The 14,421-nt window shown below is 46.2% G+C and overlaps 1 protein-coding gene across 3 annotated transcripts in view; it reads left to right on the forward strand.

Moving 5' to 3' along the window:
* The window catches only part of ARIH2 (ariadne RBR E3 ubiquitin protein ligase 2), a 335,731-nt gene that overhangs the window by 154,346 nt on the left and 166,964 nt on the right, over nt 1-14,421 (forward strand). The gene's annotated exons all lie outside the window — the stretch shown is intronic.

A 14,421-nucleotide genomic window follows, 5' to 3' on the forward strand; every position in this document is an offset into this window, starting at 1 on the left:
AGAAGCACGAGATCTGATTCTATGGCTGGCCGTTTCCTGGAAGTCAAAATCTGTCCCATTTTAGAAAACTATTGGGACAGTATTACTGCCCCATTGGACAGGAAGTTAGTCTTCCAGTTAAGGTCTGGATCCCTTCCGCTAAAAATATTAACTGCAGGATGGCAGAGTTCGATCTCTATGTGTTGTCCAGCGTGTGAAGCTGCTACAGAAAGCCTAGGCCATTTTTTATTTGTCTGCGAAGCTTATTCGTCACCAAGGAGGGTATGGCCAACTCCAGTTTGTAGAAATCTTGGGACACGACACAGTGTAGTGGCTATGAGAATCCTATGTACATCTACTCGCGAGTCGATTGTTCTTGGAGTGGCCAAATATCTGGGGTGGGCTTGGGCAATTAGGCGGAGGCTGTTGGGTAGGTCAAGTTAATCCAATGTATTTTTTTAATGTAATTCTAATGTAATTTGGTTTTATATTTGTGTGTAATTTTTCATTGTTTGGTATTGTATGAGCTTGCACAACTGTTTTTAAGAACATGTATATGTATAACGAACTGTTTTTATCTGTATTGTATTTGATTATATGTTGTGCTTTTATGAGAAGTTATCTCGAATAAAGCTTGTACTACTACTACGATTTTTACTTCTTCCACATTTTGGTGTGCTTATTTCCCATATTTATCATTTTGAAATCTGTCATGCGGAGACTTATATGTTGTATATATACACTGGTGCTATGTATGTTCTCTGTCTTATTGACCTTCTTGTCTCAAAAAGGTAAAACGCTCTGATACCCCTGGGTCCAGCCAGCGCTATATAAAACCTCTTAAAAAAAAAAAAAAAAACATTAATGCCACAGTACTCCAGAAAATGCTTAACTCTTTGAGCCCCTGCAACTCTCAGAATAACTCCGTGCTTGTTCTTAGGCATCTGAATGTGATGGGGCACTATTTGTAACAGTTTACTTTTTATTTAAATATTTTTTCACAGAGCATACCTTTACACAGCCGCTTGTACAATAACCTGCCCACTCTTCATTTATCATGATCCTGTTTGTTAAAGCCCTACGGGATTTGAATTCCTTACGTTCACTTTATAGATCCTTCCTAGCCAGCGAGACATTGCTTCTAAGCCTCATTTATCCGGTGAGAATTGTCACTTCGCGGATGGCATGTCTCATGCTGATAGCAACTCTCAGAATAACTCTGTGCTTGTTCTTAGGCATCTGCATATTATGTTGTAGATTTTAAGGCGATACCATGCATATTAATTCGAAAGCTTTGCAGGAATTATGCAGGAGAACTAGTCACGTTAGCAGATCCTGATATGTTATTAATTTCGACACCGAGAATTAAATGAGATCGTTTGGTTTCATTAATTCAATGCAAAGCAATAGTTAGAGTACGGCAGTTTCAATACACAGATGGGTAAACATGTCACCGGATTAAAGATCTCCCCAGTTGCGCACTTTCTTCTTGAGCACTGCCATTTCCTCTGCGCTTAGTTTGAGCCGGCAGTTGCCTGTGGGACCCACCGGCTCTCATTTGTAGGGACAGATACTTATTTTTCCTTATCAGACATTTACAGAATTGAAGAGAGGGAAAAAAATACAAAGGGGAATGAAGGAGAAAGACTCTAAACTGTCACAAAGGGAGAAAGCAGAAACCTGAACGAGCAGGTGAAGCAGGCAATGAATGTCTGGTAGTGAATTAAGAGGCGTGAGGTGTATTGAAGACTGCACAATCTCTTGAGCAGAGCTTTCTGCACCAACACTCAGTATTTTAATTTTTTTTTTAAAACACTGCACTTCCTGCAGTTTCACCCTACACTCCTACAGTTTCACCCTGCAGTCCATCATCCACCAATTGGCAATGCCCACGAAAAACTTATCAATAACTATCTATTCGTGGAATTTCTAAAGGTAGCTCTCACTTCAGTGCATGGGTGTCCACCCTAAAAGCTGGAATCCAGGCAGTACAGTTCCACTGTAAGAAGAGACTGTTCTCACCCTACTGGCATGTACTGTGCCCAGCCACAGTATCCACAATGGATCTCGCTGGCCTAATTACCAAGACTCGCACACACACGGTACTAACCAGCACTGTCACGTGCTAACAGATTCAACCAACATGCACACAGGATATCTGTGCCAGGTTTTAGATTTCACATAACAGCAGAACTTTAAAAGAAAGGGCTCCGTAGACCACCCTGCCTCTGGTGCATATTGCACTGATAATTTAATTTCTATGGCTGAGAGGTGCCCTAGCAGTGGACAGGCTGTTAGGCAGATTCTAGTGCCTGTCAAGAGTGCCTAGTGTATTACTAGGTCACATGCAGATCATGTTTCTTTCTCCAGTTTTGCGTTCGTTGATAGAATGCCATCTCAAAAAGTCACCCATGTTCCTAAAACCCTGCGTAAGTAAATGACCCTGACTTAATATATCCCACTTTTGCCTCTCCTTTTTTTGTCTTTGAAATAACCCTCTTCTTGCTCTCGGGCCTTTGGATGTGTTTTCCCGGAGTACAACATATTCTAAGTCGCATTCACGTTGCCTTAACCACTGCTTTTGTATTGCTTCAAAATGCGAAAATTGTATTTCATACCTCACAATCTCTCCTTCTTTGAAACAACAATATACATGTAATTTAACAATACCTAACCTCTTCTGACCGATCTGTTAATCCCACTAATCATTTTCATGAACTGGCATAGCCTCTGCTAATGAGCTCATCTAACTAAATCTAGCCCTATCAGTTTAATCTCCTGCAAGAAACTGGAGCAACCGCATTTAATGGCCTTCTTGAGAGCAGAAAACTCATCTCATTAACCGACAGTAACCAGTAACCAGTAGCCACTGGATTAACAAATAACCTTGGGTTCTGAGACCACTGGCTGCCCTGTCGACTGATGCACCATTCTGTAGTGTGCATTGCAAATACTGAATGTAAAGAGAGAAGGGGGATCTCAGCTGTGCTATTCCAGTGAGGTGCATCCTGTGTGGAATGCTGCACAATTAAAATCCCTGAAACAGTTGGGATTAAAGTTAATGAAATGGGCATCAATGAATGTTGTGCATCTTCAAGTTGTATCGCGGAATCGGAGTTTCAGTAGCTCTTATCTTTGTACAATCCCCAAATGTTTAATTACCCACATTATCATGCAATTGTGATGAAGTTTTTGCAAAATGTTGTTTTTGTGGATTTTACTTTCAGTTCGAACTTAGTTTGAGAATTTCATATTATAAAATCAGATGTCTACCCTCTCTGGGTTACCACTTTCTCCTAATAAAGACACATCAGGGTTGTGTTGGCATATAACATAAAATATTGCATTCACAATAGGAATGGCCCCTATTGTCTTGTATGTCAAGAGACTTGGGTAAGAAGCAAAAAATGAAAGACCGGCCAGGGAGTACTACTTTAGTAATTGGGCCTGCGGTTGACTGGCGCCCAGGTAACACTGACAGCCCCAAATATTTCCTAAAACTTGAGACCCGGAAGGTGTGATTTGCCTGAATATCACCTCCAACCACAATGGCCTGCAAGCTTAAACGAGGGCTAAAATACTCTATTAATTTACACTTAAGTGTTGGAAACTACTATAATTGGTGGCAGTTAACCAAAGTCTTCCCTAAAAATCCACCACCCCACTTCTGGTAAAATGGGTACTCCATTTGAAAAAAAGCAGTTACTTTCACCTTGTTTAGTGTTTCGGCTTTATATAAATAATAAACGTGTTGTAGCTTGCAGTCTGGTCCATCTGTTGGTCTTCTATGTCCAAGTCTCTCTCATGCATTGAGCCCCAGGTGGTTTTGGAAAAGGGTGGAATGCTTTTGACTTCAGAAACATGAGAGCGGCTTTGTATTGTGATGATTAACACTAAAAGCTTTGTTTAATGTAACACGCTCTGACTGTATTAAACACAACAGATGTCTCAAAACGTACTTCATCTTGGGGGCAAGGAAAAATTGGAGTTCTCGTAGTATTTGGATTGATGTTTGAAAGAGAAAATAATGACTCCTTCCTCTGCATCCACCGCGCACAGTCCATTAATGCTGTCTGATTTATCTGTTCCAGCTGGGTTACACTAGACTTCTTTCAGTTGCAAACTGCTGCCCAACCCTTCCACGGCCAAGGGCACTACCTAGCTTTCTAGCACTCCTAATAGCTCCTTTAATAAGCCTTCTAGCATGCTGCAGAGGGCTATACCAGTTTTTAAAAGCCCTGAATCCGAGTTCTAGCCCATAACGAGGGAGAGGGCCTTTAACAAGCGTGTTGGCCCGAGGCAGAGGTGCTGTAAGGCTATTGGAACATTCCACACCCTGAGGGTAGAATGTTCTAAATTAAAAAGGGTAAAAACTAAGACGAGCATTGGAATGTTGAAACATAAACCCTATCCATGCCAGCCATCATTAGCCCTGAGCCACTCATGTCTTCAGTGGAGCCCTCTGCATTCTATTATTCTTATAGCACTTGTTCCACTTCAGCTTTTCCCTTTTTATGTAGCTGTCATGTTTTATTCTTTTATGTAAAACAGCTTCTTCATGGACGCTTGCTGTAAGTACGTTGACTTTAATTTACTTTATCAGGCTTTTATGAGAGGGAAAAAATTCAAATTGGAAGTGGGTCGAAGTGGGTCCTCATGCAGTATACGTGGGAGCGTCGAAGCAAAGTGTTAATGACCGCTAAACCGATGTGAGAGAGAGAGAGAGAGAGAGAGAGAGAGAGATATTTGTACTTATATATTTGTTGCTACTTGACACTAGCAGAAAAGACGCAGCTGTTAGTAAACCACACATAATTTTAAAAAACAAATTGTAAGCTTTGTAGTTTCCGAATTCTCTTCTGGTCCATCCTTGGTTTCACTTCAGTGATGGGGCACTATTTGGAACATTTTACTTTTTATTTAAATATTTTTTCACAGAGCATACCTTTACACAGCCGCTTGTACAATAACCTGCCCACTCTTCATTTATCATGATCCTGTTTGTTAAAGCCCTACGGGATTTGAATTCCTTACGTTCACTTTATAGATCCTTCCTAGCCAGCGAGACATTGCTTCTAAGCCTCATTTATCCGGTGAGAATTGTCACTTCGCGGATGGCATGTCTCATGCTGATAGCTTAGTAAGCATGGCTCGCACCCATGGGCAACAGGAGCCAGACCCACAGCTGTCCATTCCCTCCTGGCACAAAGTGAGCTGCTTTATGGCCCCTGTGCTGCTAAAGCTGCTGCAGCAGCATTAAACTTGGAACATGTTGTTCTTGCTACTGGGAATAGTAGCACACTGGCGACAGATTTGTCTCCATGATTGTATTTTTGGAAGTGACTTTTGAAACACGTTGATTCAGTCTTGAGTTCAAAGCAAGCATTCCTTCCTAAGGTAGTTCTTAAACATGTGCTGCAATTAAGGCACAAGCTGAGCTGTAACTAGTGTGCCTTTGTTTCAAAAGGTCCGGCGAGGTCTTGGCATGTTCTTGACTCATGGGTGCTTCGGGCATATATTGCTGATAGCACGCCATGATGGCACATTTCACGACCTGGGCAGAGCACAGCTCCATAAAATAGCGTTTAGTTATCCACGCACCTAGTATAACTATGCAACCCAAGGTTCAGGATGATATAGCTGTCTAGTTCAGACTCTGATAATAGAACACAAACCAACATCTGGATCTAAAAGAAGAAAGGGGCAGCTCAGTGTGCCTAGCTGGAGTGGAGTATTCCTTTTATAAGGACCATTTCCCTCACCCACTGTAGGTGGCATGCTTCATTAACCTTCTCACACCGTGATGCCTAGTCATGGTGCGGGCTACACCCGCCCCCCCCCCCCCCCCCCACCTCACTAGAGGGAGGAGCACAGTGGATGTTTTTCAAAGGTATATTGTGCCCACAGGTGTTTGTGTTCTATTATTAGTGTCTTGGGGAGTTAACTCCTGCTGGTCTCTGAATCTCCTCTGGCCTTCCTCTTTGTGTTATGGTTCAGACTCTGGCCATTGTTCTGCACTCGTTGCGGGGGCCTTCGCCATAACTACCCCCCCCCCCCCCACCCCCCTTACACATATTCATTGGTCTCTGACTTTGCTGTTCACTTTGACCACATCTTTTTCCCCATTTTAGCATAATGGTGCATTAGCAGAACTAGCAGGAAAGTTCTGAAAGAGCCAACTGGCTTCTGTGCAAAATCTTCCTTTGTTCTTCTCGGTAATATAGTGTGCCCACGAAGAGCTGCTCCCTCGCCTTCGTGTGCATTCAGGTGAATGAATGCATGTGTAGATGACTAGGGTATTGGTGTGATGTACATGTGAGTAGTGCATGGTTGGGTACCCACACAAGAGGTGCCAGAGTGATATTGTCTGGAGAATATAGCTGCATAGAGCTATTAATGAATAGAGGTTGGGCATGAACCGGAGTTTGCAAGTTGCACTTTGCATATGTGATGTTTGAGGGCTGGAGATTTCCATCGATCATGGTCGTGTGTTTACTAACCTCAAAGGGTGGCTGGCCAAGGCTTGAGGTGTAATGGCTGAATCTATAGGTACAGCATTACAGAGGTGGGTTGTGTGTATGCTTTAGATGCAATGCTAAAGGTCTGATGTTGGTGAAACAAACCCTGCTAATAGAAGGCTAGGAGTTTTGCAGCGTGAATTTTTCTGGATTCACTTTGCTGTGCATATTCAGCTATCTGGTGGTTGGGTCCAGAATCGTAGTCCTTTTTTTATTTTTCTATTTTTTTTTCGTAGCCCAGGTGGGCGTCGACGTCCCACCATTTGGTGTACCTCAGGTGACGTCTGCATGCTTCCGGCGGAAGCTCCCCCCCTTGGGCGCCATCTTCAGATTCTTTTTTCCGCCGTTGGGTCTGGATCGTCGCGTGAAGCTCCAGAAGTTTTGGAGTAGAAAAGGAGAAAATACAGCAACTTTTCGACAGAAAAGACCTAAGAAGATTAGGAGAAGAACACCATCAGAGAGGAGACGACGAAGAAGGGGAAGAACCTCGAGATCTTCGACGCCGTTCGGAGAATGCGCACACTGGGGGCCCCCTGAGCGCAGGGATGTACAAGACACCCTTTAAATTCTGCAAAAACTGCCACCACAAGTTCGCGCAGAATGACCAGCACCCGGTCTGCAACCTCTGCCTGCCGATCGATCACGAGAGCAAAGACTGCAACGCCTGCTCTGTCTTCAAACCGAAGACACTCCGGGTTCGAGAGAAGCAGAGGATAGCTCACTACACGATGCAGGGCAAAGACATCGCCGAAAGTACAGATGACTTCACGGTAGGAGAGTCTACGACCCCGAAAACCTCGATAGGGCCTCGAAAGCCTGAGACAGACTCTCGAAAATCAGAGTCCAGAGCCTCGAAGGGAGCACCGGCGCCGAAAACTTCGACGACCAAAGCTGCATCCCCCGATAAAGGGCCCAGCGGATCCTTCGAGAAGGACTCCTGGGCGCCGAAGACCGGCGAAAAGCCATGGTCGTCGAAGCAAGCCCCCGAAAAAGGGACTTCGAAGGAGAAAGAGCCGAAAAAAGCTTTAACGTCGATGACGCCGTCGAAGAGAGCAGCCGAAACGCTCTGACGATCAGGCTGCACAGTTGGAGAGAAAGAAAAGAAGGCTCGAGGCCGAGATGGAAAACATCCTTCAAAGGAAGAAGGACTTTGAGGAAAAGATTAAAAGTTTCAGGATCCCCTCGAAGCCAGCGACGGCCGTCGCTGAAGTGCAGGAGCACGAGGAGTTCGACGTCGAAGAGCCGCCGAAAACTCCGGAGCCCTCGGAACAAGAAGAGGAAGAGGACCTTTATTACACAGAGGGTGAATATGGGGAGCACCAGTGGAGCTAAGGCTCAGGATCCTCGACGGCCCAAGACCTGGAATGGCAGGACATCGAGGCCGAAAACCTCTGGGGGAGGAGCACGGGGAAACAAGAGGAGAGGGCTACACGGGCAAGACACAAAGGAACATGTAACACCAGTAGGAGGCAGACTGAGATTTTTTCTCCAGGAGTGGAGAAAAATAACCAAAGACAAGTGGATACTCAACATCATACAGTTCGGATACTGCATAGAGTTGGAAAAGAGACCACCAAACAGAAAGCCAAAGAAAAGAGAGCACTCTGGAAGAGAGCTGCAATTGCTCCAAGAGGAAGCTCAAGAACTCCTCCTCAAAGAGGCCATTGAACCGGTCTCATTCAAAGAACGGAACAGAGGAGTATACTCAAACTACTTCCTGGTGCCAAAAGTGGACGAAAGCCTAAGACCCATCCTGGATCTACGGTTCCTAAACAAGAATGTAAAGACTCAAAAATTCAAAATGACGTCCCTACAAGAGGTCATCCAACACATAAAGGCTGGGGACTTCTTGTCCACCGTAGACCTCAAAGATGCGTACCTGCACATCCCATGAACAGGCAGCACAAGCACATGCTAAGATTCGCAGTAAACAAAGACCACTGCCAATTCACAACCCTGGCATTCGGCCTGAAGTCCGCACCAAGGGTATTCACCAAATGCCTCGCAGCAGTGGCCGCACATCTGCGAAGAGAGGGGATACACGTGTACCCCTACCTCGACGACTGGCTCATAAAGGCAAGCTCTTACAGGACATGCAAGGTTCATGCAGAGCAGGTCACAAGTACGCTAACAAGCCTGGGATTCTCCATACAATGGGGAAAATGCTCGATGGAACCGGAGCAAGTGAAGATCTTCCTGGGAGCTCAAATAAACACCGTCCAATGCAGGGTGTTACCCAGCGAAAAGAGGACACTCAGCCTACTGAGGGAGAAACGTCACTCCCAGAAGGGGCGAGCTCTGACAATGAGGACAGTGAGCAAGATCTTGGGAATGATGGCGTCATGCATACACCTGGTCCCCAATGTACGCCTACAATTGAGACCACTCCAAGAGTGGCTGCAACAGCAATGGTCACAAGCTACAGGAAGTTGGGAGGATCTAGTGGTTGTAACGCACAAGGTGCAGGAAGAAATGAAGTGGTGGACCAAAGAGAGGATAACAATAGGGAAGCCTCTAATGCCACCGGACCCAACAGTGACCATCACCACAGATGTATCCCAGAAGGGATGGGGCGCACACATGAACAGGCTCGGAATGAGGGGTCTGTGGAGCCCAGCGGATGCGGTCCGACACATCAATTACCTAGAGCTGAAAACAGTGTTGCTTGCCCTCAAGGCCTTTCAGAAACAACTGTACAACCAAAAGGTGCTGATACAAACAGACAACACCACAACAATGTTTTACATCAACAAGCAGGGGGGAACTCAATCATTCACTCTGTCAAGCTTGGCACAGGAAATCTGGAGATGGGCATTACCACTCAAAATAGACCTGCTAGCCATACACCTGCCAGGGAAGGACAATGTAGAAGCAGATTGGCTCAGCATCCCATGAGTTGGAACTCAACATACAGGAAACAAAGACTATTCAGGAGGTGGGGCACTCCGACAATAGACCTGTTTGCAACACGCCAGAATGCAAAATGCCAGTACTTTGCATCCAGACAACCAGAGACACTATCCCAGGGGAATGCCCTATGGATAAGCTGGTCAAAAACATTTGCCTACGCTTTTTCCCCGATACCACTGATCCCCAGGGTTCTCAACAAATGCATAACAAGCAACATGACGCTCATCCTAGTGGCACCACAATGGGCCAGGCAGACTTGGTACTCATAGATAATGGAGATGGCGCAGGGCCCACCCCACAAGTTCTCAAAAAGAGACCTACTCTCCATGGAAAACGGAGAAGTTCTACACCCAGAGCCGGAGAGCCTCTCAGCTTGGCTCCTGAGGACTTAGTTCGCACATCTAAAACTACCAGAGAGCACCCTGCGGGTGCTGCGGGAGGCAAGAAGGCCCAGCACACGCAAGTGCTATGGGGAAAAATGGAAAAGATTCACTCAATGGTGCTGCAAGAAAAAACTCCATAGAAAGCTGACCAGGGAATCAACGGTGCTAAGATACCTCATGCACCTAATAAAAGCTGAGCTAAGCTCATCCTCACTGAGGGTACACCTGGCAGCGATTGTGTCATACACAAGAGGAGAAACAGGGAGAAGCTTCTTCACATCTCAAGTAGTAAAAAGATTCCTGAAAGGGGCTAAAAGAATAGCACCACCAAAAAGGATGCCGCCGCCGGCTTGGATCCTGAATGTTGTACTGACCGCTCATAAAAGCACCTTTCGAACCCATCCACAAGGCATCACTGCAAATGCTGACAATGAAAGCGGACTTTCTGGTGGCAATCACCTCGCTACACAGGGTGAGCGAACTACAGGCACCAACACTGCAGGAACCCTACATCCAGATACACAGTGACCGGGTCGTGATGAGAACAGACCCACACTTCATGCCAAAGGTGGTGTCAAGGTTTCACATGAATCAGAGTATTCTAATTCCTAGCTTCTTCCAGAACCCCACGACAAGCACTGAGAGGGCGCTCCACACTCTAGACGCAAGAAGGGCAGTGATGCACTACATTGAAAGGACGAAGGAACACCGGAAGACAAAACAGTTCTTCGTATCGTTCGCAAACAGTTACCTGGGTAGACCAGTGACTAAGAACACCATAGCTCGATGGATCGCACAAACGATACAATTCTGCCACAAGCAAGCGGGCCAGGAGCTAACAGGAGGGGAACAGGCCCACTTGACCAGAAAGAAAGGAGCAACAATTGCCTTTCTGGCCAACACACCACTTCAGGACATATGCCTGGCGGCAACATGGGATTCAGTGCACACGTTCACTAAGCACTATTGCGTGGATGTACAGATGAACAAGGAAGCACAAGTAGGACAAAGAGTGCTTCAACATATTCAACAACCAACGCTCATCTTCCACCCAGCCGCCACAAAAGTAACGAAAACCGCTACAAAATCTATGCACAGCATAGTGAATCCAGAAAGATTCACGCTGCAAAACGAATAGTTTCTTACCTGTCGGTGTAGTTTTGCAGCTTGAAGATCTTTCTGGATTCACTAGCGAACCCACCCGCCTCCGCCAGAAAGATGAGGCTGGAGAAGAAGGTGGAAACGCATGGAATAGAAAGCAAGTTGAAACTTACAAGATACGTGAAAAGAATTACGTTGGAGAAAGGTTTAACAAACATAGCCATGGATTCACTTCAAGGACACAAAGGAGAAAAAAAGAATCCGAAGATGGCGCCCAAGGGTGGGAGCTTCCGCCTGGTGCATGCCGACGTCACCAAAGGTACACCAAATGGTGGGACGTCGATGCCCACCTGGGCTACGGGGGAAAAAAAAAAAAGGCTACGATTCCGGACCCAATCACCAGATAGCGGAATATGCACAGCATAGTGAATCCAGAAAGATCTTCAAGCTGCAAAACTACACCGACAGGTAAGAAACTATTCGTTTTCGTGTGTGCACATGTTGAGTCACCTGAAGTCAGATTTGCTCTACTGATGGAGATAAAGCGAGCGACTCAGGCCGTCTGTTCTTTGGAATTGATGGCATTTAGAAGTTGGGAAGCTGCTGACAGACTGCATTTAGATGACACCAGGTGTTGAGGGAGACTGCTGTATCCAGATGCCGAAATAGGCATACACTTAGATGCGTGGGACAGCAGCCAAGTATCAATCCACAAGTGAATATACTGGTTCTGTCCAGGTGTGGTGTCACAGCTGTATTCACTGGATGCACCCTTGTGCTGGAAACAGAAGAGCAAGTAGCAATCTGCAAAGTGACAATTTTTTTTGTTTTTAAGTTTGTCAGCAAACTGTTTAGCCGTGTCCCCATCCCTACCTTTCAAAAACAACACCTATCTTTTTTCTACTCCTTTCACCCCTCTGAAAAAGGATCCACGCCCGAAATAATTGTAAAATTACCAGTCTGTGTTTCATTTGCTTCAGTTGAGTGAGGAAGACCTCTGCAAGTGGCTTCCCATCACATTTGTCAAAGTTTCTGGTATACATGTTGAGGTACAAAAGTTCTGGTACGAGTGTTTGGGTATAAAGGTTCTGGGATATGTGCTGGAGAATTTGGTGTAAAGGAGAGTGGGTGTAAGATTAACTTTGATAGTCTCCTCCACCATCCTTCCCTCTGAAGCAGATCCTCTGTCATATTTGCTCTTGGTACAGGTAGAGATGCACGGAGGTGCTGAGTAGGGAGGATTGAGAAGGCTGCCAAAGCAGAGGCACAGGCAAGAACATTCCTTCCTGCAATTTGATTTGAAGTCACAAACCAGTCAGCGCTGTGCATTTGGCAGCAGACTGCAATATACAATACTTGGCTCACCATGTGCCCTATTTACGAACAAGCTCATCTCAAAAACTGGTTTAAATGGTCCACAAACTTTTGTGTCCAGCCCTAAATTTTGTGATGCAGTATATGTATTAATAGCTTGTGAACTCAAAATCTCAATTTTCAGGTGGCCGTAGAATGCTGTACCATAGAATTATTAATTAAGGAGGTCGCTATTTGCAACACCTGTGATTGGCTATAAACACAGGAATGGTTTCCTGCAAGAACAGCAGACCATCATCCAGGTGTTTGTATTCCCAGAACTTTTTTTATTTTTAAGCAGTAAAAAGCAATATGTTGCATAAATTAACAAATTATCATTTAAAACACCTGGTTGCATAACCTTTGCCAAGTACACTGCCTCCTTTTCTCCAGAACCCCTGCGCCTCCCAGATATGCCACACCACCAGTTATTCTATGTATGGCTTCCACAGGAAGCAGTTGTGCATTGGTTTCTAAAACCCAGTTCTTCGTGCCTGTGATCTCAGGACTGAAAATAACCATGCACAAAGGCTGAAGAAGGCAGTGTAATTCAGCCAGCCTACAGTGACAGGGAAATGCAAGCTCTTCTCAATCGCTTCTCTCTGAGTCACTCAAAGCGTGGCACCAGCATCTTGTTCTCAATGTAAGAACGGGTGGGGTGTTTGTTGCCTGACTGGCCATCATGGTTGACTCTTTCCTCCGAGCTCCTGTCTGCCATGCCCGATCTCGAGACATCCTCTGTGCTGGAGAGAACTATACACCCCTGTTGCCCCAGCTGGTGTTCCCGCCTCAGTCAGGGCGTTAGGGCTCCCTGGCTCGGGCGTGCGGCCTGCTCCGAATTAAACGGCCCTCTGGGTGGTGGACAGCTGATTCAATGAACTTCCATCTGCTGCCAGGGGGATGCCCGCAGGAGTAGCTGACATGGGTCGAGATTACACCTCCCACTCGCAGGCCAAGATTGAGAAGTATACGGTCTTACATCAGTCGAACGAGGGTCCCCAGACCAGCCTACTTTGCCCCCACTGTCTGCCAACACGGATGCCATTCTACAGGCAATCCAAGCCCCACACACGGCACTGAAGTCTAAGATTTGTGAAGTGGTGTAGAGGTCTTCTTCTTGTGACAAGACCTGAGAGGGGTGGCTGATGGGGTCATTGAGGCAGAGTGCAGAGTCTCCGAACTTGAGGACACAGTTAAGGAACTCAAAATTACAGTTGTTAGGCTTTCAACTACATCCAGAACACTGAAGGTACGTGTCGAAGATGCAGAGGGAAGGGCACAGTGATGTAACTTGAGCTTTGTGGGCTTTCCTGAGGGGTGGAGGGCCGGACACCTGAACATTTCTGGAGACCAGGCTGCCTGGTTGGATACCCGCCTCATTGTGAGAAGGGTGCGTCATTCACACACATAAAAAACCTCCGGGTGCTGCATTGCCCTCTATGATCGCAACATTTTTGAACTATAGGGACCTAGCCTCAATACTTTGGGAGGCACATAGTGTGGGGATGTGCGGTTCCAAGCAAGCTGTTTTATGATCTTTCCGGATTGCACCCACTCAGTTCAGGAGTGCCACAAGACTTTTATGTCTGGGTCAAACCGCATCTTACTTCCGAGGGAATTTGCTATATGTTCCTCTTCGCAGCCAACCTCAAAGTACTTTCTATTGCCAGATCCTGGTTCTTTGAGAATCCAGAGGCAACCTAATCCTGGGCAACGGTACTATTGCCACTTAAGAGTAACCCTCCACCTCCAAGGGGGCCCAACGGCACGAGGGGGAGCGTGGTAGCGTGCCACCCCCACAGTGACCGTACAAGATTGCCATGATAAAGGCTGAGTGTTCGGCTCACAGTCACCAGCGCGTCTTCTTCCTTGGGGCCCCCTGCAACATGTGTTGCCTTCTTCACCTTGCGGCCCCCCCCCTTGGTGACCAGGGCCTACTGGCCGCTGCCTAACCAAGTTATGTACTTACTGATGTCATAAAATATATTCCCCCTGATGTCATGCCAACACCACTATATCCTTTACTTAACCCCTTCCATGCGGCCGCGATTCCCCTGGTGTGCTGTAAACAACACGAACAGGGGCGGGCCGTGATGAACCCCAGCCGTCATCAGCACACGAGCACCGTAGTGCATGACGGCTGGGGTTCGTCATCAGCATTGGAGGGATTAAGACCC

This window comes from Lissotriton vulgaris, chromosome 9, assembly GCF_964263255.1.
Source record: "Lissotriton vulgaris chromosome 9, aLisVul1.2, whole genome shotgun sequence".
Taxonomy (NCBI): domain Eukaryota; kingdom Metazoa; phylum Chordata; class Amphibia; order Caudata; family Salamandridae; genus Lissotriton; species Lissotriton vulgaris.